General features: G+C 44.6%; 1 non-coding gene across 1 annotated transcript; it reads right to left on the reverse strand.

Moving 5' to 3' along the window:
- Positions 1-1,786: 1,786 nt before the first annotated feature.
- On the reverse strand, positions 1,787-1,983 carry LOC115933623 (small nucleolar RNA SNORA74). The gene has a single exon (XR_004069490.2). It is a non-coding gene; the product is annotated as a small nucleolar RNA SNORA74 (small nucleolar RNA).
- Between the last annotated feature and the right edge of the window lie 23,564 nt (positions 1,984-25,547).

Genomic DNA, 25,547 nt, shown 5'->3' on the forward strand with positions numbered 1-25,547 from the left:
GGGATTACAGGCGTGAGCCACAGCACCTGCCCCCCCGCTCTTTTTTTTTTTTTTTTAAGACACTGTCTTGCTCTGTCACCCAGGCTGGAGTGCAATGGCATGATCTCGGCTCACTGCAACCTCCGCCTCCTGGGTTCAAGCGATTCTCCTTTCTCTTGCCTTAGCCGCCCAAGTAGCTGGGATTACAGGCGCCGCCATCACACCCAGCTAATTTTGTATTTTCAGTACAGATGGGGTTTCACCATGTTGGCCTGGCTGGTCTCGATCTCCTGACCTCAGGTGATCCACCCGCCTCGGTCTCCCAAAGTGCTGGGATTACAGGCGTGAGCCACTGCTCCTGGCCCACAGAGACCCTTTAAAATGAAAGCCAAATTGAGTTCCTCTCTGCTCAAAAGGGCTTTATTCAGAGGAAGCAAGGAAACAGTGGAAACTGAAATCCTTCAACAGCCCCAGGCCCTACCCCATCTCCTTGACCTTCCCACCTGGCCCGCTATGCAGTCACTTTGGCCTCCTTGCTGTTTCTGGAATAAGCCACTATACTGCTTTCTTGGGACTCTGTGCAGCTGTTACCACTTCCTGGATTGTTCTTCCCCTAAACATTTGCACCGTTTGCTTAAAATTAATTCTCAGCAAAGCCTACCCTTAAGATTGCAACTTGCTTCTCCACACATGCCAGATCCACCTAACCTTGATCTTATTTCACTATAGCACTCACCACCTTCTAACACATTACCTGATTTCCTTATGCATTATGTTTCTTGTCTGTCACCTTCACTTGAATATCAGCTTGGTGAGGATAGGGATGTTTTACTTGCTGTTACATATCATGTGCCTAGAACAGTACTCAGCTCAGTGTGGGCCCTGGCACGCAATATTTGTGGAATGAATAGATACACTTTGGTTGTATCTCTTAAGCAGAAAGAACTATAATGATAACGTTTATAAGTCAGAAATGAAACTTGGCTGGGCACAGTGGCTCACGCCTATAATCCCAGGATTTCGGGAGGCTGAGGTGGGAGGATGGCTTGAGGCCGGGAGTTCCAGACCAGCCTGAACAACATAGTGAAACTCCATTTCTACAGAAAAATTAAAACATTAGCCAGGCTTGGTGGTGCACGCCTGTAGTCCCAGCTAACTTGGGAGGCTGAGGTGGGTGAATTGCTTGGGCCTGGGAGGTCAAGGCTGTAGTGAGCTGTGATCGTGCCACTGCACTCCAGCCTGGCCAACAGAGTGAGACCCTGTCTCAAAAAACAAAATAAAACAAAAGCAAAAACAAACAAACAAAAAAATTAAACTTGGCTGGGCATCGTGGCTCACACCTGTAATCCCAGAACTTTGAGAGGCTGAGGCATGAGGACTTCTTGAGCTCAGGAGTCAAGACAAACCTGGGCCACATAGCAAGACCCTATCTCTAAAAAAAAAAAAAAATCTTTTTGAAAGAAAAGAAATTAAACTGAACCCAAAACTTTTTTTTTTTGAAACAGGGTCTTGCTGTGTCACCCAGGCTGGAGTACAGTGGTGCAATTTTGGCTTACTGCAACCTCCACCTCCTGGGTTTAGGCGATCCTCCCACCTCAGCCTCCTGATATCTGGGACTACAGGTGTGTGCCATCAGGCCCAGCTAATTTTTTGTATTTTTAGTAGAGACAGGGTTTCACCATGTTGGCCATGCTAGTCTCGAACTCCTGACCTCAAGTGATCCGCCTGCCTCAGCCTCCCCAAGTGCTGGGATTATAGGCGTGAGCCACCACACCTGGCCTCAAAACTATTTTTATCAACAGAAAAGATTGTTTGCACTCAGATTAGGACCGACTCCACAGGAGTCATTTCACTCTCAGAAGTGCAGAACACTGCCCAAAGGTACTTGGCCCCCCACCAAAACAGCACCCGGAGCCAAGCCTCAATTAAGACAGTGCTTGCTGTTCCAACAGTGAAACACCATCACAGGTATCACACTAGCCAGGAGAGCTAACGACTGCTGGATAAAACTTTTAAAATCCAGAATCCTGAGCTATACTTTCCTTTCACTTCAGTTTGTTCTTTATTTTTTTTTTTTTACTACAGTTGTACCAAGCTGTCTGTGAATGGCCTCTTTTGTGAATGATTTCATTGTTCTTTTTATTCTATTTGTTGCAATTCTTGGAACTCCTATCAATTCAGCTGTTTCACTGAAACTTTGTACTTCCTTAAAGGAAAATGACACAACTCAATATATTAGAATCAATGTGGGTTAAAGTCAGAATAAGAATAATCTCCCTTTGACCTGGCAAAATTTAAACAAGTGTCCTATGGGATATGAAGATGTACCTTTGACATCCACTGTTTTTTTTTTTTTTTTTTTTGAGACAGAGTCTCACTCTGTCACCAGGCTGGAGTGCAGTGGCGGGATCTCAGCTCACTGCAACCTCTGCTTCTTGGGTTCAAGCGATTCTCGTGCCTCAGCCTCCCAAGTAGCTATGATTACAGGCACACGCAAGCACGCCAGGCTAATGTTTGTATTTTTAGTAGAGACAGGGTTTCACTATGTTGGCCAGGCTGGTCTCGAACTCTTGACCTCAAGTGATCTGCCTCCCTCGACCTCCCAAAGTGCTGGGATTACAGGAGTGAGTCACCACTCCCAGCCATGACACCCACTGTCATTAACACTCACCCACATCCTCTACATTTCATGGCAAGCCAGGTTCTTCCTAAATGTTGTTAGTCCCTCGGACTAGTATGAAAAATTGCTTTTTGACAATATAATTAGATTTCTCCCAACCTTTCTTGGCTGACTTCTTTAAAAGCAGAAGCAGAGTTATCACTATGCTCCCAGGAAAAGCTATTTATGAAATGTAACATAATTCTTAGGGCCAGGCATGGTGGCTCACGCCTGTAATCCCAGCACTCTGGGAGGCTGAGGCGGGCAGATCACGAGGTCAGGAGATCGAGACCATCCTGGCTAACAAGGTGAAACCCCGTCTCTACTAAAAAATACAAAAAAATTAGCCAGGCGTGGTGGTGGGCACCTGTAGTCCCAGCTATTTGGGAGGCTGAGGCAGGAGAGTGGCGTGAACCTGGGAGGCGGAGCTTGCAGTGAGCCAAGATCGCGCCACTCCAGCCTGGGCAACAGAGCGAGACTCCGTCTCAAAAAAAAAAAAAAAAACCCACTCACCCACATCCTCTACATTCCATGGCAAGCCAGGTTCTTCCTAAATGTTGTTAGTCCCATGGACTAGTATGAAATATTGCTTTTTGACCCAACCTTTCTTGGCTGACTTCTTGAAAAGCAGAAGCAGAGTTATCATTATGCTCCCAGGAAGAGCTATTTATGAAATGTAACATAATTCTTTTCTATAGTAATTCTGCTGGTAAAAATAGCCTATTCTAGAAGGTAGCTCCTCTTTTTTTCCTAGCTTGACCATATTTATAGACATGTTAAATGCCTTTCTTAGTGTCTCAATAATAAATTTCATAATTGTATTTATTTATTTATTTTTGAGACAGGGTCTTGCTCTGTCACCCAGGCTGGAGTGCAGTGCTGCGGTCATGGCTCACTGCAGTCTTTACTTCCTGGGTTCAAGCGATCCTCCCACTTCAGCCTCCCTAGTAGCTGGGCCCATAGGCACCTGCCACCACACCTGGCTAATTTTTGTACTTTTTGTAGAGACAGAGTTTTGCCATGTTGCCCAGGCTGATCTCGAAATCCTGGCCTCAAGCAATCCACCCACTTCCGAAAGTACCGGGATTACAACAGTCTCGTAGTTTTAAATGGATGAAAAGCCAATGGTTCACAAGTTCATCTGATCCTTTTTACTCCCTCTCCTCCCTTTTGTTGGTGTATGAAAATTGCTAAATTCAGAGAGAAAAGACAACTAATATAAGGCACTAAATGGAAATGAAAGTAAGTTGAACAAAGGATTTAATAAAAAAGACTGATTCCTGAAAGAGAGAATGATAGAGCTAATATGGCAAAAGATGAACAATTGGTGAATTGGGCAGAAGGTATCAGAGAGCTTTTGTAGAATTCTTGTAGCTTTTCTGTAAGTTTGAATCACTTAAAAATAAAGAGATAAAAACATGTCTGATCTTTTTGGGCTAAGTATTAGTAAATAAGTCATCAATATCTAGTAGCTGCTGGGGATACAATGATGAATCATGCCTAGATCTCGTCCACATATTATTCACAATCTAGAAGGAGAGAGAGACATGTAAATAAATGTCTCAAGATTATGAAGTGGGGCTCCTTCGTTTCAGCAACCACTGTGGCACCAGTGAACAGATAATCAGGTTAACAAAGTCAGCTGAAGCTAACAGTCCTCTCTGCCTAGGAGGAATTTTCAAAGGGAATGGGAAAAAACCTGTTTTACAATTCTTAGACTCCTCAGTTCTACCAAGTTATAGAAAGGAGAGAGAGCCCATTCCCTGAGGGAGGAGAGCTGGAATGCCACCTTCTTAATCCCACACTTGCAGAACAATGCCAAGAGGATACCTTGGAGAACTTAAAATGCATTTCTTCAGAGGGGACAAACAGAAAACCAAAAACAAAATGGCAGATGTAAACCCTAACTTATTATTGAAAATAAATAGTCTAAAGACAGCAGTTAAAACACAGAATTTGGGCCAGGAGTGGTGGCTCATGCCTGTAATCCCAGCACTTTGGGAGGCCAAGACGGGCAGATCACTTGAGGTCAGGAGTTCGAGACCAGCCTGGCCAACATAGTGAAACCCTGTCTCTACTAAAAATACAAAATTTAGCTAGGCGTGGTGGCAGGCGCCTGTAATCCCAGCTACTCGGGAGGCTGAGGCAGGAGAATCACTTGAACCAGAGAGGCGGAGGTTGCAGTGAGCCAAGATTATGCCATTGCACTCCAACCTGGGGGACAAGAGCAAGACTTCGTCTCAAAAAAAAAACCAACCAACCAACAAAACAAACAAACAAAAAACACAGAATTTGGTCTGGGTGTGGTAGCTCAGACCTGTAATCCCAGTGTTTTGGGAGGCTGAGGCAGGAATATCACTTGAGGCCAGGAGTTTGAGATTACAGTGAGCTGTGATTGCACACTGCACTCCAGCCTGGGTGACAGAGCAAGACCCTGTCTCTCAAATAGTAGACAGGGAAAGTGTAGAGCCTGTCTATTATTTTCAACTTGTACCAGAAGAGAAACTCCACTGAATAAAAATGCTGACATTTTTACGGATATTGATAGTATTAAAAAATTATGGGGTCTGGGCGCGGTGACTCACTCCTGTAATTCCAGCACTTTGGGAGGCTGAGGCAGGTGGATCACCTGAGGTTAGGAGTTCGAGACCAGCCTGGCCAACATGGAGAAACCCCCGTCTCTACTAAAAATACAAAAAATTAGCCGGGCGTGGTGGCAGGCGCCTGTAATCCCAGCTACTTGGGAGGCTGAAGCAGGAGAATCGCTTGAACTCGGGAGGTGGAGGTTGCAGTGAGCGGAGATCGCACCATTGCACTCCAGCCTGGGCAACAAGAATGAAACTCTGTCTCAAAGAAAAAAAAAAAAGGAGAATTATGGGCTGGGTGCAGTGGCTCATGCCTGTAATCCCAGCACTTTGAGAGGCCGAGGCGGGCAGATCACCTGAGGTCAAGAGTTCGAGACTAGCCTGGCCAATATGGTGAAATCCCGTCTCTACTAAAAATACAAAAATTAGCCAGTCATGGTGGCGGGCGCCTGTAATCCCAGCTACTCGGGAGGCTGAGGCAAGAGAATCGCTTGAACTGGGGAGGTGGAGGTTGCAGTGAGTCGAGATTGTGCCACTGCACTCCAGCCTGGGCAACAGAGCAAGACTCCAGGAAGCGGAGGTTGCAGTTAGCCGAGATCGTGCCACTGCACTCCTGCCTGGGTGACAGAGTGAGATTCTCTCTCCAAAACAAAAACAAATAAATAATAAAAATAAGAATTAAAAAAGAGGCAAAATAAGAGCCTAAAAATATACTACCAAGGTAAAAGGTAATATCAAAAAGCTACCTGGTGTCTGGCAGGAATGTTGCAAGAGTGTTATTGTATAACAGGGCTTCACAAACTTTCATATTCCTAGAAATCACTTGGGGATTGTGTTAGGATGCAGAATCTGATTCAATAGGTCTTGGGTAGGCCTGAGAGTCTGCATTTCTAATAAGCTCCCAAGTGATGCTGATGCTGCTGGTCCGGGAACCTCAGTTTAATGAGTTAAGTAGAGGACATGTGGACCATGGTATCTGCCTTACTTGATAACCCCTCATAGCTGAAACTGATCATCCTCCTCCATGGTCCTCCATTCAGGACTTTTGTGAGGAGTCAAGAGGAGAGCATATTCATTGGCCCCACAGTGGGCTTCTGACTCAAGGAGAACTCTTCCATAGGCTACGCTTCAAAATGCAAGATGCTGGGACCTAAGGCAGCTGTGACAATTAGCTGGGCCACTTGGACCAGGAATTTGCACGAAAGCACAGGCCAGGCCCCAGAGGTAGTGACTATAACTCCCAAGGGGCCAGATAGGCTTGCTAGTTCCATTCATTCTGTGTGTCCAAAACACTTCCTCCCCTTTTCTTCACATAGTCTGGATACATTCACTCACTCATTTCTTCCTTCAACAAGTGTGTATTGAGCATCTACTCTACTGGAGGCACAGTTCTGGGCTCCAGAGGTACAACGGAGAGTAAAATAAGGCCCCTCATCTCAGGAAGTTTGCATTCAGGCTTTTCAGACAAATTGGTGCATGAATTATATACACTTCCAGGTGATAAAGAAAGTGAGAGGTGAGTGAAAATACTCTTTAATTTTTTCACAATTATACTTTAGAGCAGGGGTCCCCAGCCCTCAGGTTGTGGACTGGTACTGGTCTGTGACCTATTAGGAACTGGCCCACACAGCAGGCGATGAGTGGCGGGTGAGCAAGCAAAGCTTCATCTGTATTTACAGTCTGTCCCCATGACTCACATTACCACCTGAGCTCTGCCTCCTGTCAGATCAGTGGTGGTATCAGATTCTCATAGGAGCATGAAACCTATTGTGAACTGTGCATGCAAGGGATCTAGACTGCACGTTCCTTATGAGAATCTAATGCCTGATGATCTGTCACTGTCTCCCATCATCCCCATATGGGACTGTCTAGTTGCAGGAAAACAAGCTCAAGGCTCCCACTAATTCTACATTATGGTGAATTGTATGACTATTTCATTATGCATTACAATGTAATATTAATAATAGTATAAACAAAGTGCACAATACATGTAATGTACTCGAATCATCTCAAATCAATCCACCTCGCCATTCTGGTCCATGAAAAAATTGCTTTCCATGAAACTGGTGACTGGTGCCAAAATGTTGGGGCCTGCTGCTTTAGAGGGCATTTATTTTTAAGCAACATTATCTGAAAATTGCATGGGATAAGTTGTTGGTTTCCACTTTAATGCTGAGCATTTTTTTTTTTTTTTTTTTTTTTTTGAGACAGGGTCTTGTTCTGTCACCCAGGCTGGAGTGCAGTGGTGCCATCTCGGCTCACTGCAAGCTCCACCTCCTGGGTTCACGCCATTCTCCTGCCTCAGCCTCCCGAGTGGCTGGGACTACAGGCGCCCGCCACCACACCTGGCTAATTTTTTTTTGTATTTTTTGTAGAGACGGAGTTTCACTGTGCTAGCCAGGATGGTCTCGATCTCCTGTCCTCGTGATCCACCCGCCTCGGTCTCCCAAAGTGCTGGGATTACAGGCATGAGCCACCACGCCCGGCCTGAACATTTTTTAAGTACTATTGTAAGATACAAAAGAAAGTCACATATTTATATTGACTGTATGAACTTATAAGAAAGACTACAAGTCAGCCGGGACAAGTCTAAAATGGAGCAACTAAAAGCATTTGGAATTCTGACATTCCAAACCTGTCCTTGTTTTCCTTTTTTTTTTTTTTTTTTGAAATGGAGTCTTGCTCTGTCACCCAGGCTGGAGTGCAATGGTGCAATCTCGGCTCACTGCAACCTCAGCCTCCCGGATTCAAATGATTCTCCTGCCTCAGCCTCCTGTGTAGCTGGGATTACAGGCACATGCCACTATGCCTGGCTAATTTTTGTATTTTCAGTAGAGACGGGGTTTTACCATGTTGGCCAGGCTGGTCTTGAACTCCTGACCTCAAGTCATCTGCCCGCCTCGGCCTCCTAAAGTGCTGGGGTTACAGGTGTGAGTCACGGTGCCTGGCCTGTCCTTGTTTTCTACATTAGGAAGCAGTAAAGCACAGCAGTTAAGAACATGGGTCTTAGGGTCAAATATACTTTGGTTCTAATCTCAGCCCTGCTTCTTGGGAGCCATGTGGCCTAGGGAAAGTTACTTAACCTTTCTGAGGCTCACTTTCCGCATCTGTAAAGTGGAAATAATAATAATAATAATACCACCTTCACAGGATATTATTATAGGGGTTAAATAAAGCTATCTGTGTGTAATTCAATATCTACTGGCTTTTATGAATTGCTGTACTCATAAAGAGACTCTCAGGCTGGGTGCAGTGGTTCATGTCTGTAATCCAAATACTTTGGGAGGCTGAGGCAGGAGGATCAGTTGAGGCCAGGAGTTTGAGACCAGCCTGGTCAACATATCGAGATCCTGTCTACAAAATTTTTTAAAATAAAAGGTTAAAAACTAAAAAATAAGAGATTCTCTCCTCCTTCCCTTCACAGTGACCCTGCATTACTATTTGGAATAGCCAAAGGGGTGCTTCCTAGTGCCCATCATGACTTGCCCCCTGCCCCCGCCACCCACCTGCGTCTTCTCCAGATTTGGATCCTCTTCATCCACAGTTGCTGCCTGTGGCCTCATGGTGCTACTACCCCCAAGCTGTGGTCTCTGGGTATCCTTAATGCTTCCAGGTCTCAGAGTCCAAGAACGGTGCTGGGACAAACAGAAGTGGGAGAAAGGGGCCTCTTCCTCTTCCTTCTCTGTTATTGACAGGTCTCTCAAAGTCCCTCTTGAATAATTCCATCAAGGTCTGCCTCTAACCCTCACAAGTGAGCTCAAAACCAGTCCAAGGAAGGAGGTAGGATCCTTTTGCTCTCCTCCCATTCTCCAGTTCCTTAACTTCAGCTTCTCCCCTTCTCTGAATGAGCTCAGTGAGTTCCTGTGGGAATGACTTTCTCTCCACATTCTCAGTTTCTAAATAAAAACTCCCTTATGTATGAATCCATATATGTTAACTGATACTGACTTAGGTGTAGGGGCTCATGGTAGAAGAAGGGGGACTATGCCGTCTATAGCCACCAGGCAACAAATGCCCTGACTTATATGCATTTAAATATTGACTGCACTTCATCCCACATGAGTTGCGTGACAACTCTTTTGCAACTTTGAGTAGTATAGAGAATAATTTTGTGCACAAGGCACTCTACTAGAGACACACTCAATTTTTTCTGTTACCAACAGAACAAATCAATTTCACAGACATAGTGTCAAGCGTTTATTAATAAGATTTTGTGCAAAGGAAAGAAGTGGGGTGCTGCTTGTACCTTGCTTTCCCAGTCGATGAGAAAAACAATATTAATTCTCAACTCCTAATTATCTGAATGATTTTTGAGGTTAATGAACTAAATTCAAGGTTGGGACTCAGAAAAAAAGAATAAAAAGGGCCAATTTCTTCTGAATGTCAGAATGAACTCAGTGAGTTCCCATGGGAATGACTTACCTAAGCAATTGGATTTCAGGGATGACCGAAATCACTGGATTGACTATAGTGCAGTCCAACAGGACATTTGGAAACATATTAGATAAAATTCCAAGGAACAGTGAGTGTGTCCATGGATATCACACAGAAAAGAGCTTTTGGTGAATGAAATATTAAGGTTGCATGTTTTTATGTACAGTATATATTGCTGAATGTTTGATTTGATTTTTTATTGTGGTAAGATACATATAACGTAAATTTATCATTTTAACTAGTAAGTATACAGTTCTGCGGCATTAAGTACTTTCCCATTTTTGTACAAACCATCACTACTATCCATTGCTAGAACTTTTCCATCATCCCAAAGAGAAACTCTATACCCATTAAAAGATAACTCCCCAGACTGGGTGCAGTGGCCCATGCCTGTAATCCCAGCACTTTGGGAGGCCGAGGTGGGAGGATCACTTGAGGCCAGGAGTTTGAGACAAGCCTGGCCAACATGGTGAAACCCTGTCTCTACTAAAAATACAAAAATTAGCTAGGCGTGGTGGTGGGTGCCTGTTATCCCAGCTACTCAGGACACTGAGGCAGGAAAATTGCCTGAACCTGGGAGGTGGAGGTTGCAGTGAGCTGAGATTAAGCCACTGCACCCCAGCCTGTACCACAGAGCGAGACTCCGTATCAAACAACAACAACAACAACAACAACAACAAAAAATATAACTCCTCATTCCCTCCTCCCTCTAGGCCCTGGTAATCACCATTCTACTTTAGTTTCTATGAATTTGACTAATCTGGTACCTCATATAAGTGGAATCATACAATATTTGTTCTATTGTGACTGGCTTACTTCACTTAACATAATATCTGCAGGATTCATCCATGTTGCGGCATCTATCAAAATTTCATTCCTTCTTAAGGTTGAATAATATTCCACTGTAATTATATGTACCACATCTTCTTTATCCATTCATTTATTGATGGACATTTAGGTTGAGCTCACCTTTTGGATATTGTGAATAGTGCTGAAAGGTACATTTTTGACTAATGGAGGACTTTTCAGTTATCTCAAAGTACTTTGAAAATAACTTTTTTTTTTTTAAATGGAGTCTCACTCTGTCACCCAGGCTGGAGTGCAATGGGGTGACCTCTGCTTACTGCAAACTCCACCTCCCAGGTTCAAGCGATTCTCCCCGCTCAGCCTCCCGAGTGGCTGGGATTACAAGCACCCATCATCATGCCTGGCTAATTTTATTTTTGTATTTTTGTAGAAAGGGGATTTCACGATGTTGGCCAGGCTGGTCTTGAACTCCTGACCTCAGGTGATCCACCTGCCTCGGCCTTCCAAAGTGCTGGGATTACAGGCGTGAACCACCACGCCCAGCCTTGAAAATAACTTTCTTATGAGGAAATTAAAAAGAATTCAAATAAATTTCCCAAGATAATGTAGAGTTTTTATAATTAAGAAAACATTAAAGATATTATAAATCTAAAAGAAACAGAAATTATTGAACATGTTAGAAAAATATCAAGAAGTAGCATTCTATAGCTGGGCGCGGTGGCTCACACCTGTAATTCCAGCACTTTGGGAGGCCGAGGCAGGTGGATCAGGAGGTCAGGAGATCGAGACCATGCTGGCTAACACGGTGAAACCCCGTCTCTACTAAAAATACAAAAAATTAGCCGGGCGTGGTGGCAGGCGCCTATAGTCCCAGCTACTAGGGAGGCTGAGGCAGGAGAAAAGTGTGAACTCGGGAGGCGGAGCTGGCAGTGAGCTGAGATTGTGCCACTGCACTGCAGCCTGGGCGACAGCCAGACTCTGTCTCAAAAAAAAAAAAAAAAAAAAAAAAGAAACAGCATTCTATATATCATAAGTGAGGAGAAGAATGCGAACCCGTTATTAGGTCTATGCATTATACAGTTCAAAGATAGGTGTTTGCTCTTGGCTGCCTGCCTGATTTAATAATTCTATTTGTATTTAAATGTGGCCAGAACATGGGCAAGAGGGACAATTTTGATCAAATTGTAGTGTTCCCAGGCCAGGCATATCATGTAATCCCATGCCTGTAATCCCAGCACTTTGGGAAGCTAAAGAGGGAGGATCACTTGAACCCAGGAGTTCAAGATCAACCTAAGCAACATAGTGAGATGCCCCCGCCACCTGTACGAAAAATAAAAAAAAAAATTATAGTGTTCCCTTAATGAAAAAATCTTGTCTTTTCCTTTCTATATTAATTCCAGTTCTGAGCTGTAGTTTTTGACCTTCAGATAAAAACTGAATAGAGTTTGGAAATATGTTTAGAACAAACCCACTAAAACAGTGTTTTTCAATTGGAGAACTGTCTGAAACATTTGGCAATGTCTGGAGACAGTTTTGGTTGTCACAACTAGGGGAGTGTGACTAGCATCTTGTGAATAGAGGCCAGGATACTGAGAAACATCCTACAATGCACAGGACAGCTCCCACAGCAAAGAATTATTCAGCCCAAAATGTTAGTGGTGCCACTGTTGAGAAACCCTAATTAAATGAACAATGTATATCAAACAAGTATAATTAACCCAGAAAGAACTGATATTTGAAAAAGGATGATAGCTGGGTGCGGTGGCTCAAGGCTGTAATCCCAGCACTTTGGTACAAAGTGGGAGGATTGCTTGAGCTCAAGCATTCAAGACCAGCCTGGGCAACATAGTCAGACCTTGTCTCTACTAAAAATAAAAAATAAAAAAAATAGGCCAGGCATGGTAACTCATGCCTGTAATCCCAGCACTTTTGGAGGCTGAGGTGGGTGGATCACCTGAGGTTGGGAGTTCGAGACCAACCAGGCCAACAGGGAGAAACCCCATCTCTACTAAAAATACAAAACTAGCTGGGTGTAGTGGCACATGCCTGTAATCCCAGCTACTCGGGAGGCTGAGGCTGGAGAATTGCTTGAACCCAGGAGGTGGAGGCTACAGTGAGCTGAGATCACGCCATTGCACTCCAGCCTGGGCAACAAGAGAGAAACTCTGTCTCGAAAATAAAATAAGATAAAATAAAATAAAATAATAGCTGGGCGTGGTGGCCCGTGCCTGTAGTCCCAACTACTCAGGAAGCTGAGGCAAGAGGATGGCTTGAGCTCAGGAGATCAAGGCTTCAGTGAACCAAGCATCCAGCCTTCTGGGTGACAGAGTGAGACCCTATCTCAAAACCAAAACAAACCAAACCAAAACAAAACAGAAATGCAGAGTTATTATACATAACTTCACTCCACTCCACTCCAGCATGGGTGACAGCCTGTCAAAAAAAAAAAAAAAGAAGAAGAAAGCAAGCAAGCAAGCAAGAAAGAAAGAAAGAGAGAAAGAAAGAGAGAGGAGAAAGAGAAAGAGAAAGAGTTAATCAAAATGAAGCTAAATTTCCAGTTCTCATAGAGGTGCTCAGTTCAGCTGGTAACAGGGCTCCAATAGTTTCTTCCTTCCTCCCTCCCTTCCTTCCTTCCTCCCTCCCTTCCTTCCTTCATCCCTCCCTTCCTTCTTTACTTCATTCCCTTCTTCTTTCTTCCTTCCTTATTTTTTTCCTCCCTTTCTTTCTGGTGTAGTGATATGAGGGACACATATACCATCCGCACTACTCATTTTGGAGTTCTGTCATTCATTTTAGAGTGGTAGGGGCTGAACACAGTGGCTCAAACCTGTAATCCCAGCACTTTGGGAGTCCGGGGCAGGCAGATCACCCGAAGTCAGGAGTTCAAGACCAGCCTGGCCAACATGGTTGAAACCCCATCTCTACTAAAAATACAAAAATTAGCTGGGTGTGTTGGTGGGTGCTGGTAATAATCCCAGCTACTTGGAAGGCTGAGGTGGGAGAATCACTTCAGCCCAGGAGGCGGAGATTGCAGTGAACCAAGACCACACCACTGCACTCCAGCCTGGGTGATAGAGTGAGACTCCATCTCAAAAAAAAAAAAAAGAAAAAATTAAGTGTGGTGGAAAGTATAATGGGTGGAGGGGTTTCAGATTGGAAGTCAGGCAGCCTGACAGTCCTACTACCTTGAAGTAGAAAATATTGACCATGTGACCGCAGGCATAGCTTTCCTGACCATCCATTTCCTCCTCTCACAAATGGCCAGGGCCAGTTTTCACTGCGGGATCTGCTCTGGCTTTATGAAGGGTTCACTGCTGCCATCACTTCTAACTAGTTCATGTCTCATTTAGACTGGTGGGGTGCCCAAGTCCAGTGTCTTCATTATCACCACTAAAAGTAGATATAATAACTACGTTGCCCACCTCAAAGGGTTTGGAAGGATCTCATGCAGTTATTGAAAATACTTTCAGAAGCATAACAATTATAAAATGTGAGGTCCTGAGGAAAGGAAGGATTGGAAAATACTAAAGATGACAACTCAAAGACCAAAATCTGTATGGTCCCATCTGGGGACTTAGGGAGAGGTTATTTTTAAGTTTTTTTTTTTTTTAAGCTGAGTTTTTATTTTTTGCGGCGATTTAATTTGAGGGAAAACAAAGGCCATTATGGCCTTGAATTTTATCTCAGTTATTCAAATACCTTTTTGGTCACAGGAGAGTAAATTATAACAGAAAAGAAAAAAAACCTCCTAAATAATTGGGTCGTCATGGCTTGGATCCATGTGAGCTCTTCGGGGACAAGATTTAATCACTTCATAAATTGCATATGTTGATTGTGTTATAAATAATAATCCTGTGTGCCTCATTAAGCTCCAAATGCATGTTCTTATGTGAAACTCATTCCTGTTCTTGCCAGCCTGACTAGATGCATTGTCCATGGAGTTCTGTCTTGGGAAACAGGTGCACGTGGCTCAATGTTAGCCAGGGGCCAGATGTCTCAAGAGCAGTGAATTTATATGCTCATCAGTTTTGACAACCCATGCACTACATTAACTATGTAGACTTCTCTCCTTTCCCTCCCACCTTAACTGGAGGATCAATTAAAATTAATAAAAATTACCTGATAGGAAAAGTAGCTTGCCTCCTGAGACTTGGGACAATCTGTCTTACACTACATTTAAGACTTGAGAATGAGTTTTACAAAAGGCAAGCCTGTCCTAATTTCTTCTAACAAAACCATTTAAAATATATTTACCTTGAGCCAACTTTTTTTTTTTTTTTGATGCAGCAATGCAAAATAAACCATTGGCTGGGTGCAGTGACTCACGCCTGTAATCCCAACATTTTGGGAGGCCGAGGCGGGTGGATCACCTTAGGTCAGGAGTTCAAGAGCAGCCTGGCCAACATGGTGAAACCCTGTCCCTACTAAAAATACAAAAAAATTAGCCAGGTGTGGTGGCGTGTGACTGTAATTCTAGCTACTTGGGAGGCTGAGGCAGGAGAATCACTCGAACCTGGGAGACGGAGGTTGTAGTGAGCTGAAATTGTGCCACTGCACTCCAAAAGTAAATAAATAAATAAATAAATAGATAAATAAATAAACAAGCCATAGAAGTAGAATAGATTTTCCTTTTTTTTTTTTTTTTTTTTTTGAGACAGAGTCTCACTCTGTCGCCAGGCTGGAGTGCAGTGGTGCAATCTTGGCTCACTGCAACTTCTGCCTCCCAGGTTCAAGTGATTCTCTTGCCTCAGCCCCCCGAGTAGCTGGGACTACAGGTGCGCACCACCACACACCGCTAATTTTTGCATTTTTAGTAGAGACGAGTTTAACCATGTTGGCCAGGATGGTCTTGATGTCTTGACCTCATGATCTGCCCAACTTGGCCTCCCAAAGTGCTGGGATTACAGACGTGAGCCACCATGCCTGGCCCTAGATTTTATTTTAATAATAAAGAATGTAATAAGGAATTCACACCTGTTTTGTTTTTTTAATTTAAATTTAGGGTTTTCTTTTGTTTGTTTGTTTTTTGACAGATTCTCACTCTCTGTTGCCCAGACGAGTGCAGTGGCACGATCTCAGCTCACTGCAACCTCTGCCTCCTGGGTTCAAGCGATTCTCCTGCCTCAGCCTCTTGAGTAGCTGGTATTACAGACACATGCCACCATGCCTGGCTAATTTTTGTATTTTTAGTAGAGACAGGATTTCTCCATGTTGGTCAGGCTCCTCTCGAACTCCTGACCTCATGATTCACCCGCCTTGGCCTCCCAAAGTGCTAGGATTACAGGCATGAGCCACTGCTCCCGGCCCTTTTTTTTTTTTTTTTTTTAGAGAGATAGTCTTCCTCTGTCACCCAGGCTGGAGTATAATGGCACAATCACAGCTTATTGCAGTCGGCGGAGCACAGTGGCTCATGCCTGTAATCCAAGCACTTTGGGAAGCCAAGGAGGGTGGATCACCCGAGGTCAGGAGTTCAAGACGTACCTGGCCAACATGGTGAAACCCTGTCTCTACCAAAAATACAAAATTAGCCGGGCATGGTGGCACATGTCTATAAAAAATCCCAGGTACTCAGGAGGCTGAGGCAGGAGAATTGCTTGAACCCAGGAGATGGAGATTGCAGTGAGCCGAGATCATGCCATTGCACTCCAGCCTGGGAGACAAAGCAAAAATCCATCTCAAAGAAAAAATAAAAAGTTGTTTGCTTTCAAACCAAGCACTTAGAAATAGCTCTTCTTCCTTAATTTGAATTTATCTGGTTTCTTTTTGCATTCTCTGTTTGACCACCAGTTTGGGCTCATGTAGGAGTATATTCTGGAACTGGTTCTGTATAGTTGGGCAACAATTTGAATCTGATGTTATTGTGATAGCTCAGCATGGAGGCTCATTCACCACCGTTTTGAAGGGCTTGAGAATGTTGATCATAATTCTGGGAATACAATCTTCAGATATCAGAGCATAAAGTGTTTTTGTCTCAAAAAATAGTCATTGGGAAACATAGCAGTGGACAGTGCTGGGGTTCAGAAGCCAATACCCTCAAATATGGTGCTTTGACATGCTTAACTGAACCAGCAGCCTCCAGGCCTCTCTAATCTTCTCCCTGACCCCCACCCACCATCTCTCCCAAAGCACAGTAAAGTCCTTTATCTGCCTAAGATCTGGAACCACCAAAAGGAATAACTGTTTTTCCTTCCCCTCCCTGTAAGACCAAGAATGTAACCATACCTGGGCTGGGCGAGGTGGCTCACACCTGTAATCCCAACACTTTGGGAGGCCAAGGCGGGTGAATCACAAGGTCAGGAGTTCGAGACCAGGCTGACCAACATGGTAAAACACTGCCTCTAGTAAAAATATAAAAATTAGCCGGGCGTGGTGGCGCGTGCCTGTAATCCCAGCTACTTAGGAGGCTGCGGCAGGAGAATCGCTTGAAGCTGGGAGGCAGAGGTTACAATGAGCCGAGATCGCCCCACTGGACTCCAGCCTGGGTGACAGAGCAAGACTCCATCTCAAAAAAAAAAAAAAAAAAAGAATGTTACCACACCTGAACAGACCCTTTCACAAGTACAAATTAATCTCTTTTTTCTGATCCATTCTTTTTTGTTTGTTTGTTTTTGAGACGGAGTTTTGCTGTCTCCCAGGCTGGAGTGCAGTGGCGCAATCTCGGCTCACTGCAAGCTCCACCTCCCGGGTTCACGCCATTCTCCTGCCTCAGCCTCCCGAGTAGCTGGGACTACAGGCGCCCGCCACCTAGCCCGGCTAATTTTTTGTATTTTTAGTACAGACAGGGCTTCACCGTGTTAGCCAGGATGGTCTCGATCTCCTGACCTCGTGATCTGCCTGCCTCAGCCTCCCAAAGTGCTGGGTGTGAGCTACGGCGCCCAGCCACTCTGATCCATTCTTTGTCCCTAGTAATCCCTTCAACAGAAATCCTCTTCCCACTCCTGTAGCCTGTTTTGCCAGGATGGTATATAAGCTTCTGAACTCCCTCAGGTATACAGGTAATCACCCTGTGGTTCTTCCCATGGATAAGTTCATAAAATTTGTATGCCTTTTCCCCTATTCATCTGCCTTTGGTGAGTTGATTTTTTTTTTTTTTTTTTTTTGAGATGGAGTCTTGCTCTGTCTCCCAGGCTGGAGTGCAATGGCGCGATCTCAGCTCACTGCAACCTCCGCCTCCCAGGTTCAAGCGATTCTCCTGCCTCAGCCTCCCGAGTAGCTGGGACTACAGGTGCATGCCACCATGCCCGGCTAACTTTTTGTATTTTTAGTAGAGACAGGGTTTCACCATGTTAGCCAGGATGGTCTCAATCTCCTTACCTCATGATCCGCCTGCCTCAGCCTCCCAAAGTGCTGGGATTACAGGTGTGAGCCACCGTGCCTGGCCAGTGAGTTGATTTTTTCAGCAACTCTTCAGAGGGCAAAGGGGAAGTTTCCCTTGGCCTCTACAACAGAATGCTCTCCACCCCCTCCATCAGCCTTCATAGTGTGCCTCTACCCTCTCACTTCCTGTGCTCCAGCCTCACTGATTTTGCAAGTACTTAAATACATCATGTTCCTTCCTGCCACAGGACCTTTGCACATGCTATCTCAGCCTGCCACATCCACCTCTCCACTTCCTCAAGCCAAACTCAACATTTTGCATTAGTTCAAAGATGAGTTTCTCAAAGATGCTTTTTCTGACCTCTGTAGAATTGGTAAGGTGCCCCAGTTATATGTTCCTATTGCACCCTATATTTCTCCACAGCATGTTTCGTAACTGTAACTACATATCCTTAATTGTGTAATTACTTTATTTCGCCTAAGGTGCATATTTTTGACATGTTTATGACATAGCTTACCTTAAACATTAACATGACTATTATACTGCCATCCTCAACATAATTTTACTATTCCAGGAAATGCTTACCAATGAAGAGAAAAGTTGAAAATAGCCCGGGCATGGTGGCTCACGCCTGAAATCCCAGCACTTTGGGAAGCCGAGGCGGGTGGATCATCTGAGGTCAGGGGTTCGAGACCAGCCTGGGTAACCTGGTGAAACCCCGTCTCTATTAAAAATACAAAAAACTTAGCTGGGTGTGGTGGCGGGCGCCTGTAATCCCAGCTACTTGGGAGGCTGAAGCAGGAGAATCACTCGAACACAGCAGGCGGAGGTTGCAGTGAGCCAGGATTGCACCACTGCACTCCAGCCTGGGCAACAGAGTGAGACTCTGTCTCAAAAAAAAAAGTTGAAAATAATTTTATTATTGATTTCAGGACTTCCAGAAAGACCCGTCAATTCTTTAAAATAAGGCATCAAATGACAAATTGTATCCCAAGATTCTTTGAACCCCTTGCCTCAAACTGCTGTGCCTACCAATCCTAAATTGTTGTATCATGACTCTTATCCAGGGCCAGCCAAGACTTCCCTTTTCCCTCATTAAAAGATTCTCCTTAAACCAAATTTTTACAGCTCAATAAATAGCCCAATCTTGCCCTTACTCTCCTCTGAGATGCTACGAACAAAGACTGTCTAGAAAGTGCTCTGCCTTACCAGAATAAGCAATAAACTAAATTTTGTCTTAGTGACGTTGCTTTGGTGATATTTTGGGGAAGACATTTTTGATACTAACATCTAATCAATGTGTATATTTAATGTGGTAGCACTTTTTTTTCTTTCCTGAAAAGCTGTTATGAAACCCATTGTGGCAATCAATGGTGCCTCAGATTTGAGGAAATACAGTAATTGATCAATAGATCTCTCTCATGAATTTTTTTTTTTTTTTTTTTGAGACAGAGTCTCAGCCTGTTGCTCAGGCTGGAGTGCAATGGCGCGATTTTGGCTCACTGCAACCTCTGCTTCCTGGGTTCAAGTGATTCTTCTGCCTCAGCCTCCCAAGTAGCTGGGATTATAGGTGCATGCCACCACGCCTAGGTAATTTTTGTATTTTAGTAGAAACAATATTTCACCATATTGGCCAGGCTGGACTTGAACTCCTGACCTCAAGTGATCCACCCACCTCAGCCTCCCAAAGTGCTAGGATTACAGGCGTGAGCCACCATGCCCAGCCTCTCATGAGAATTTACATTATCCATGAGGGTCTAGACTTGGTGATTTTTGATCACTGGTATATCTCCATGTCACAACAGAATAGGTAATTAATACATAATTGAGTGAATGAGTGGATCAATGAATAGTTGAAAGATCAACACAGAATGGATTTCATGGAGTATGCAAAGGCAACTCTTACTGATAAGACTTCCTGGCTGACCCTCTTGTGGCAAAGTGAGTAGGAAAAGATAACTGCACTTTCGCACCCTTCCACTCTAACCCAATTCCAGAGAAATCGCTCAATATATAACATTTTACATGGAGCTCTGATGTGAACTCATATTGTCATGTAGCTGCTTATCTGCTCATTCAGGATTCTGATTTGCCCAGCCTAGTTATGTGGTATCACCATTAGATGAAATAGAAGTTGTCCACAGGGTTGTCAATGACAAGGGAGTGAAGATGGGTTCCTTTGGGGCGCATAGCATGTTGTTATGGCTTGGCTGACAGAAGAGTGTCAGCCCACATTGAGTAACCAGTGAGGAAGGCTATGGTGCCACACCCATAGGTGGTGCCACAGCAGCAGCAATCTGTCATAAGAGAGCCATTATTGAGATTTATCAAACAATGGTTTGGTTGATACAAGCCTCTCATTGTTACATACATATTAGAATACAAGTGACCAGAGGATTGTGACTTGCTTTTTTATTGAGTTTATCTAGAAACTTCACATACTAAACATTTCCTCAGTGCTTAAAACATCTTAGACACTGTGTAAAGTGCTTTGAGATATATAATTTTTTTATTTTTTAGAGATGGGGTCTTGCTATGTTACACATGCTGTAATGCAGTGGCACACGACATCCCCCAAACTCCTGGGCTCAAGCAATCTTCCTACCTTAGCCTCTCAAGTAAGTGGAACCACAGACACATACTATGGTGCCCAGTGATATACTGATTTTTGCGTGTGTGTGAGATGGACAGTCTGGCTCTGTCGCCCAGGCTGGAGTGCAGTGGCACGATCTCGGCTCACTGCAACCTCCATCTCTTGGGTTCAAGTGATTCTCCTGTCTCAGCCTCCCAAGTAACTGGGACTACAGGCACATGCATGCCTCGCTAATTTTTGTATTTTTGTATTCTTATTTATTTATTTTTGAGATGGAGTTTCACTCTTGTTGCCCAGGTGGAGTGCAATGGCGCTATCTCGGCTCACTGTAACCTCCACCTCCTGGGTTCAAGCGATTTTCCTGCTTCAGCCTCCTGAGTAGCTGGATTACAGGCGCTCGCCGCCTTATTTGGCTAATTTTTGTATTTTTAGTAGAGACGGGGTTTCACCATGTTGGCCAGGCTAGTCTTGCCACCCGCCTTGGCCTCCCAAAGTGCTGGGATTACAGAGGTGAGCCACCACGCCCGGCCAGAAAGTGGACTTTAAACTGCATCTTTAGAATGAGCAAGACTTGAAGAAATAGAGAAAGGAGGCATGCTTCAGGTCTAGATTTTGGGAAAGGAGACAAAAGCAGAGGGAGTTTACATTTTTGAGGCATCCTCTATGGAAGGCACTTCCACAAACATCAGCTTCATTTAATCATCTCAAAGAATGTGTAGGACAGTGATGGTAATGAGGGCCCTGCCCTCAAGGGTACAAATATAACACTTATAACAATGAGACAAAAATAGATGTTAAGTTAGAAAACACTGAACTGAATATAATCAGGTGTGGCTCAGCTCTTGTTTGCTGGTGAATTTCTTTTTTTTTTTTGAGACAGAGTCTCACTCTGTTACCCAGTCTGGAACGCAGTGGCATGTTCTTGGCTCACTGCAACCTCTGCCTCCTGGGTTCAAGCAATTCTCCTGCCTCAGCCTCCTGAGTAGCTAGGAGTACAGGCACATGCCACCATGCCTGGCTAATTTGTGTATTTTCAGTAAAGATGGGGTTTCCCCACGTTGGCCAGGCTGGTCTCAAACTCCTGACCCCAAGTGATCCATCTGCCTTGGCCTCCCAAAGTGCTAGAATTACAGGAGTAAGCCACCACGCCCGGCTTGCTGGTGGATTTCTTAGGTTCCAGGAACTAAGTCCTAAAGCTATCCTGATTGACTAAGATCAGTAGGTGGGTGAGAGCTGGGTAAGGTTGGAGGTGTGCTCTGAAACAGGTCGTCCAGGTTGACTAACTGAGCCTTGTGTCACCCTGAGCCCAGGGTATCTGGAATGGTTCCGAGCCCTATTTAGAGAATTTCAATTTGACTTTATCCAACACAGTTGTGGCCTGCTCTACCTATTGCTGAAGGCCACACGATGGTGGCCTTGGCAGTACTCTGGCCTCATATGGAATATTTCACCATGGGAGCTGGGAGTCAGGGAACTAGGTGTTCAGGTAGATGTTCCTTTCAGAGGATTGAAGGCCTGGACTCTGGTATCTACAGTAGATCCCTTCTTTTGCCCTTTCTTCACACTGACCATGCCTGGATGGACAGAATTTTTTTTTTTTTTTGGGGATGGAATCTCGCTCTGTCTCCCAGTCTGGAGTGCAGTGGCACAATCTAAGCTCACTGCAACATTTGCCTCCCGGGTTCAAGCAATTCTCCTGCCTCAGCCTCCCAAGTAGTTCGGATTACAGGCGTCTGCCACCATGCCCCAATAATTTTCTGTATTTTTAGTGGAGACAGGGTTTCACCACTTTGGCCATGCTAGTCTCAAACTCCTGGCCTCAGGTGATTCCCCCACCTTGGCCTCCCAAAGTTCTGGGATTATAGGCGTGAGCCACCATGCCCTGCCTGAAATTTCTGATCTGTTAGGCATCAATGTATTACTCCTCTTCCTGGAAGATGGGCTGATTTATTTTTGGCTGAGGAAAAAGTAAAGAGATTTATGTCATCCTAAAGCTTATTAATATGACAGTTCTGGCCAGGCTCGGTGGCTCATGCCTGTAATCCCAGCACTTTGGGAGGCCGAGGCAGGTGGATCACCTGAGGACAGGAGTTCAAGACCAGCCTGGCCAACATGGTGAAACCCTGTCTCTACCAATAGTACAAAAATTAGCCAGGCGTGATGGCGCACACCTGTAATCCCAGCTACTCGGGAGGCTGAGGCAGGAGAATCGCTTGATCCCAGGAGGCGGAGGTTGTAGTGAGCTAAGATCACACCATTGCACTCCAGCCTGGGCAACAATAGTGAAACTCCATCTCAAAAAGAAAAAAAAAAAAAAATGACAGTTTTTCCTGAGGAGCCCATCAACGAGTATGTCCAACATCTATTAGGTGTAAATTACTGTGCTAAATGCTGGTGGGAAAGAGTACAGAAGGGTAAAGAAAGCTTCCTGCACTCAAGGAGCTTATAGTCTAGCTGGAAAAATAAAACATATGCACGTAGAAAACATACACATGTAAAATTATAACTAATTGTATACTAATTGCTATCCAATGGAACTTTCTGCAGTGATGGAAATAGTCTCTATCTGCGCTAATATGGTAGCCACTAGCCACATGTAGCTGTTGAGCACTTGAAATATGGATAGCACAACTGAGGAGCTGAATCATTGAAATTTAACTTAATTTTAAACACATTAAATAGCCACATGCATCTCATGGCTTATTTTTTTTTAGACAGAGTTTTGCTCTAGTTGCCCAGGCTGGAGTGCACGATCTCGGCTCACCGCAACCTCCACCTCGCAGGTTCAAGCGATTCTCCTGCCTCAGCCTTCCCAAGTAGCTGGGATTATAGGCATGCGCCACCAAGCCCGGCTAATTTTGTATTTTTAGTAGAGATGGGGTTTCTCCATGTAGGTCAGGCTGGTCTCGAACTCCCGACCTCAGGTGATCCGCCCAGCCTCCCAAAGTGCTGGGATTACAGGCGTGAGCCACCGCGACCAGCCTTTTTTTTTTTTAATGGCTTCTTAATTGGACAGCTTAGTATGAGACATTCCATGCACACTAAAAAAGAAGAACCGAGGTAGATCACAAAAGATGAAGGTCATCCATTTCAGGTTGATGTGGACAGGTAAGGTTTCCAGGAAGGGGTCCCAACTAGAGTTGGGACCTTAAAGACATGTAGGATTCTGATAGGAGAATAAGTAGAAAGTAATATTAGCTTCTGGGAATTTTCAGAGAACTGTTGAGGAAACCAGAGAGTAAATGTGGAACAGAGTAGAGTCCTCTTCTGGCTTTCATTTCATCTACGGTGTTAAAAAGATAATTGGAGGCTGGGTGCAGTGGCTCACAGCTGCAATACTTAGGGAGGCTGAGGCAGGCAGATCTCTTGAGCCCAGAAGTTCGAGACCAGCATGGGCAACATGGTGAAACCATATCTCCACAAAAAATAAAAACATTAGCTGGGCATGGTGGTGCGCACCTGTGTTTCCAGCTACTTGGGAGGCTGAGGTGGGAAGATCGCTTGAGCCTGGGATGTGGAGATGGCAGTGAGCCATGATCGGGCCACTGCACTCCAGCCTGGGTGACAGAGTGAGACCCTGTCTCAAAAGAAAAAAAAAAGACAACGAAAACAAAAACAAAAACAAAACTCAACAATGCTCGAGAATTTATTGTTTATTCCAGTCAAAACTTGATGATAAGGAGATAAGCCCTGAACCCCCTCTTAGAGCAGTTACTTTAGAAAGTTTGCAATTATATGGCCAAGTGTGGTGGCTCATGCCTATAATCTCAGCACTTTGGGAGGCAAAGGTGGGAGGATCACTAGAGCCCAGGAGTTCAAAACGAGCATGGGCAACACATGGACACCTCATCTCTCTCTCTCTCTTTTTTTTTTAAGACGGAGTTTGGCTCTTGTTGCCCAGGCTGTAGTGCAGTGGTGCGATCTCGGCCCACCACAACCTCTGCCTCCCGGGTTCAAGCGATTCTCCTGCCTCAGCCTCCCGAGTAGCTGGGATTACAGGCATATGCCACCACGCCCAGCTAGTATTGTATTTTTAGTAGAGACGGGGCTTCTCCTTGGTCAGGCTGGTCTCGAACTCCTGACCTCAGGTGATGTGCCCGCCTCGGCCTCCCAAAGTGTTGGGATTACAGGCGTGAGCCACCACGTCCAGCCATCTCATCTCTATTAAATATATATATATATATGAACGTTTGCAATTATACATCCCTTTTCTGCCCTTTGACTTGTAAATCTACCATCCAGAATGGTTCTTCAAGGACCTGAAAGCCTCTCTTTGAAAAGCCGACATTCAAGGAGGTAACTCGTGCCCTTACTCCCAGCCCAGTGGGCACCTTGCTGTAACTTGCACCACTGCCTCCTGTCATAAAGATGCAAAAAGTTTATTTCTCCTCCAGATAAGTGCCAGTGAACAATCCCAGGTGGCCTAATCATATGGACTAGCCCCCTTAACACCCCTCAATGCCTTTCCCTTAGCACATCACAGCCTTTAAAAAGTCTCCTGCCTTTTGCTTCCACGATGTTGAGTTTGGCTTACACTGGGCACTCTTCCCTATTGCAATAGTTATTTCTGAATAAAGTCTATCCTTACTATTTTAACTAGTGCCTGGCTTTGTTTACCTTTGATAGTTCTATTTTTTGTGCTGATTCAGAAGGCGAACAATGTCCGGTATTTCTAGTACTTTCACACCAGGGCAGCTCTAAGTCTGACCTCAAGCCACACAGCACTGCCTGTCTTCCTCCTCCATCCCACTCCAACCCCCTCCTTGTCTGTTTGCTCACTTGGGGCCCTTGTTCCCTTGTGGGAAGGTAAGCTGGATATCTCTGGGTTATCTTTAGCTCCTCCCTTCATGCCTTTAGAGTCTATCTCCTCCTCTCTGGCATCTCCCCTTCTTTCCCTTCTTGATGCAACTGCCCTAGGTCAGGATACAACATCTCTTGCCTGAATGAATCTAATTACCTTTTTTTCTTACTTATTTATTTATTTATTATAGAGATGGGAGTCTACCTATGTTGACCAGACTGGTCTCATGGAACTTCTGGCCTCAAGCAATCCTCCCATCTCTGCCTCCTAAAGTGCTGGGATTACAAGGCTGAGACACCACGCCCAGCTTTAATTACCTTTTAACTAATCTTCCTACTTCCAGTTTCCACAGAGCTCCCAAGAGTTCCTTC

This window comes from Gorilla gorilla, chromosome 12 (genome assembly GCF_029281585.2).
Source record: "Gorilla gorilla gorilla isolate KB3781 chromosome 12, NHGRI_mGorGor1-v2.1_pri, whole genome shotgun sequence".
NCBI classification, from domain to species: Eukaryota; Metazoa; Chordata; class Mammalia; order Primates; family Hominidae; genus Gorilla; species Gorilla gorilla.